Below are 5,046 nucleotides of genomic sequence, written 5' to 3' on the forward strand. Positions count from 1 at the left end.
AACAAATCACAAGTTTTCATACCTAGGTATCCAATATTTTGTGATTTGTTAACGGAAGGTGTTATGAACAACAAATTACTTAATGAAAAACTTGTTATTTGTTAAGGGATAGGACTGATTTGATACATTTTTCATATCATAGGGACTAAAGGTTGGCATTTTTAAAAGCGGAGACTAAACTGAACATCAGAACTTAACTTAGGGACCAAAAAAGGATTTAAACCTATCTTTTAATTTGTAAATATATCTAGTATATAACAATATCCAAAAAATATATTTAGAATATCTAATATTATCTAATTAAATAATATAAAACTACAATTATATATATATATATATATATATATATATATATATATATATAATATTACTATAACCAACTCAAAGCATGATAAAATCATAATTTCATATTCTTAAATAAAAAAGTTATTATAAATATCAACCTTGCACGTAAAATAAATAAGGTTTAATATCATTTTTGGTCCCTATTTTTGTTAGCTTTATTCGATGTGAGACTCGTTTTTTTTTCAAATGTTCAATGTAGTCCCTTATATAATAATTTATGTTTAATTTTGTTCTTTTGGCTAACGATATTTAAATCGTTAACAACTAAATGTCCAAATACCCAACCAGTGAATGACATGGTAGTTAATGACTGACGTGGACACTTAAAGGCATAATGATGTGGATTTATGTTATTTGGAATTGATTTTCTGAAATTTAATGAAACCCATAGTGACGTTGGGGCTGGATTTGAAATTAGGGTTTTTACCTTTCTTCTATGACCGTTTTCTTTTTGTCATTTCCAGGTTAAACAATATTCTTCCCAATCTTCATGGTTGATTAGGTATGTCTGCTTCATAATCTTCGTCTTGTTGCAATAACTGTGGGCATAAAAGTTGTCATTCCTCTCATGGTGGTGGTTCAAGGGGGTAGGGATAATCCCTATTTGCAATTGTGGTGAGATGATAGTAGTAAAAATGGCAAAAACTTCAAAGAGTGCTGGAAGACAATTTTGGGGTTGTCGTAACTACAAGGTAATATGAATAAAAGCATTTTTAATTAAACCCTGTTTTCGTAATTAACATTGTGTTTGAAGTGTTTGTTTTTTTATTAATAACATAGTGGATATGCTAATGTGATGTCTTGTAACTATTTCAAGTAGTGCAATGAAGAATATGTTGATGAAAGGGATGTTATCATTGAAGACAAAGTAGGAAGATTTATGATATGGAGAATTCAGTGAAAGCTTTGAAGAAAAGAATGCAATTATTAGTAGCAATCGTGTGTGTTCTTAGTGTAGTGAACATACTTAAGTTTTGTGTGTGTTTAGGTTGATGTATTGTGTGTGTTAGCAAAATGATGAAGATGAAGTTTTGATGATGTCCAAATCAAGTAAAGAGAAATCAAGATTCAAGAAGATGTTATAAAGACTTGTATTGCAATGAAAAGCTTTTATAAAAATTGTAGATCAGTGTCTAGGACTTAGATTTTCAGTGGTTTTGATTCTTTGTACTTTCATATTAATATATAATTGATGTCCAAAGTCAAAATCACAATGTTTTAATCAATTAAAACTAGTATTAATCGATTAAAATGAGTAAAATTTGAAAACTCAAACTTTTGATGATTTAATAGATGAAAATACCTTTTAATCTATTAGTTAATCGATTAAAATACCTTTTAATTGATTAAAGGTGATCGTTGGAGTTTTCTAGCCATTAAAACTAGCCGTTGTACTCATTTTAATCGATTAACAATAATATTAATCAATTAATAGCGTTAAATGGTTGGAAATGAAGAATTAAAGAGTATTTGCTTGAGTCTATAATTAGGCTCTCATTTTTCATCAACAACAACTTTTCCCTTGTGCTCTAGAACTCAGAAATCATTGAGAAACTCTTGTTTGTGGTGCTGCTACGGTGATAAAGGGATAGCCGGTTCATCCTTGGTGCATCTGAGGAGGTGTTTGGAAGAGGAAGTCATCCTTCGTGAAGTATTCGGAGGAAGTGTTTCATCCTTCATCCTTTGTGAAGACTCAAAGGAGGTGTAGGTTCATCCTTTGTGAAGTATTTGAAGGAAGTGTTTCATCCTTTGTGAAGACTCAAAGGAGGTGCGGGTTCATCTCTTGCGGTATCAAGAAAGGTGTTTTCTAAACTTTTGCAAATTGCTTCTTTGTGATTGTAATTTGTAATTGTTTTGTGATTAGTGAACTGTTTATCTTGTTTTGAGATAGGTGTAACATCCCAAAAATATAGATTAAAACTATACTAAGGAGTTAACATATAATAATATGACAGGACAATTATAGGATCCATAATATTAGTTCTGGATATCTAAAATACCCATAAAATTTAAAATTGTACCAGTTCTAAGAGTCTTATACAATTTAAAAGCTCAAACCGAACTGTTCTAGATTTAAACGAAATAATAAATGACCTATTGATCGAACGGTCCTGCACTAGCTTTAGGATTCTTACTCTCCAGTGCTTCCTCCAGTGGACACTCATCGTCTTTTGCTCACACCCACAAGATGATCATCACAGTGAAGAGAACGACCGAACAACTATAAAAGACAACACAGAAAAATGCAGGGTAAGATTATGTAATTTAATTAATCATACTATCATTCAGATTAATCTATATCATACAGAAACCATGCATACATTTCACATAAGGACCGAACGTATAAACAAGTAATGACCGACCATTTGACTCGACTCATCCGGATTGTATGAATTGTGTAGTTAGACGTTTTAGCACCCAGGTGGTGTAGTAGCTGGGATGCCTGTTAAGCCCCTGACAAGTGTACCAGATCGTTATCAAGTAATATAAACGGTAAGACCGAGTATCATTCTCCCAAAGGACTCAGTGGCCTAGACGTTCGTGTGATTTGATCGCATAAGACTTGAAAGAAGAATAATTTGTAGTGTTGATGCAAAACCAAATTTAAACATGCAAATGCAAATTGAATCAGTTGGCAAATAAGACTATGAATTAATGGAGTTGTTGGGGTTTACAATTTCATCTTTATCCACCCTCTTATATCTACTATTTTTATTAAATTCGCTTTATTATCAATGTCATGCAGCTTTCTAATCTACTCTAAACCCGATTCCTCGGCGAAGAGAGCCTATTAGTAATTACTAGTTTACCATTCCTAGTCTCTCCAGTAATTAATAACGCATTATTAACAGAAGTTTAAAGCAATTGGCCGTCCTACTCCTTTTCCTAGGTAGTATTGCTTAACCAAGAGAATTCTTATCAGTTCTAGACTTCCCCGTACGTTCCCGTATCGACAAAATCAAATATCATAACACCGAATGAGTTAAACGATACAAGCATTAAAATGGGATAAGAAAACCCAAACTATTGATAATACAAGCATATGAATAAAACAAGATTTTCGATATAAGGGAGTTTCAAAAGATTACATTATTCCCCAACAACAATGGGTTTAATTCACCATGGACCTGGTGAAACTAGATGGAATTAACGAAAAGAATGGAAGAATAAACCCTAGAATTGGTGATTCGGAGCTCCCGCATCCAAAAACCGCCTCCAAGGAGTGAAGAAGATGCTCTGGACGTCTCTGATTTCCAAAAGATTAACCTAAGAATCGCACTGGGTCTATTTATAGGCCAGAAAAATAACAAAATTTCGGTCCAGGGCCATCATTTAGGCGCCTAGCGCTAGCTACCGCTTAGCGGTGGTCACGTAGGACGCCCAACGCTTTATGGACGCTCAGTGGTCTGCAGCTCTGACGCTCAACGCTGAATTGGCACTGAGCGGTGGTCGTGACTCCTCCTTTTCATCTTTTCTCGCCCTTTCTTTTTTCCAAGTCCTTCCTTCTTCATCTTCATCATTCAATTCTCATAAAATCCTGCCAAAACAATGTAAAACCAAGCATAATATCTCTAAAACCACTTTTCTCTCTCTTGTATTCAAACTAAGATGTTTTGCATGATTCTAAGCTAATTCTAAGTCATAAAGGTGGTGATTTGATATCAAATTAATGTATAAGAATAACGGTTTTTAGACCGTTATCAATGCCCTCAACAACTGCCACCCGAGGTTAGTCCATTCAATTTCGCCCATCTTGATCTATGGACTAAGACCTCCTGCCATTCCCACACATGAGTTACCCTTCTCTACATGAGATGGAGTAATCACAGAATATCAGGATGAACGACAACATAGCCTGACCACATTCATACTTAACCAATCACCAACATCTATGAGACATTCCGCCTTGGAATTCTCTTCCACCACTCTTTACTAACATAGTTATCATCATTCAATATATATATAAAGATATCATTTCACACAAATAAATATTCATTCAAAAGACTGAAAGGAAGTATTACTGTTACTTATGTACATGACCGAATAGTGATAACACCCCTTTCCCAAGAACATGACCGAACAATCATGTAACAAGCTGAACCCAAGTATAAACTGAATCACTAGATTCCAACACAAAGTTCTCTTTAGAAGACAGAGTGCCAATACAAGACTGGACACTCTTTAAGAGACCGAGTGCCAGTACAAGACCGAACACTCTTTACTGATAAAATGTATATTTAAGGTTGACAATGAGAAATTACTTAACGTTTATTCACTTACTTAAGACAAGTAAAATCTTGAATACTTAATTTATTTGAGTACCTTAACTATGCTGACTATTAAGTAGAAAGAGGAAACCTTAACTAAATCGAATGCTTACTTTCAACATACTAATAAAAGACCGATCGGTCATCAACTGAAATTCTCTACAGAAAGAGAATCCAATCAAGACCGAACGCCCCAATTACAGAATTCTGCAGAATGCCGCAAAGTTAAGACTCCACCCTATTTCTACCCAGTTCTTGACAATTTATCAAATGTTAAAGCATACAATAAACATACAGTATTCCAATATCAACCAAATCATCAACGTACCATCATTCAAACATACAACCATTCGTAACAAAGAATCATAATTAAATTACAAGCTTCCCTTACCTCTAAATCCAGTAAACTTCTATGCTTTCACGGTTGTCTTAA

The sequence above is a fragment of the Vigna radiata genome, unplaced genomic scaffold, assembly GCF_000741045.1.
Source record: "Vigna radiata var. radiata cultivar VC1973A unplaced genomic scaffold, Vradiata_ver6 scaffold_95, whole genome shotgun sequence".
In the NCBI taxonomy this organism is placed as follows: domain Eukaryota; kingdom Viridiplantae; phylum Streptophyta; class Magnoliopsida; order Fabales; family Fabaceae; genus Vigna; species Vigna radiata.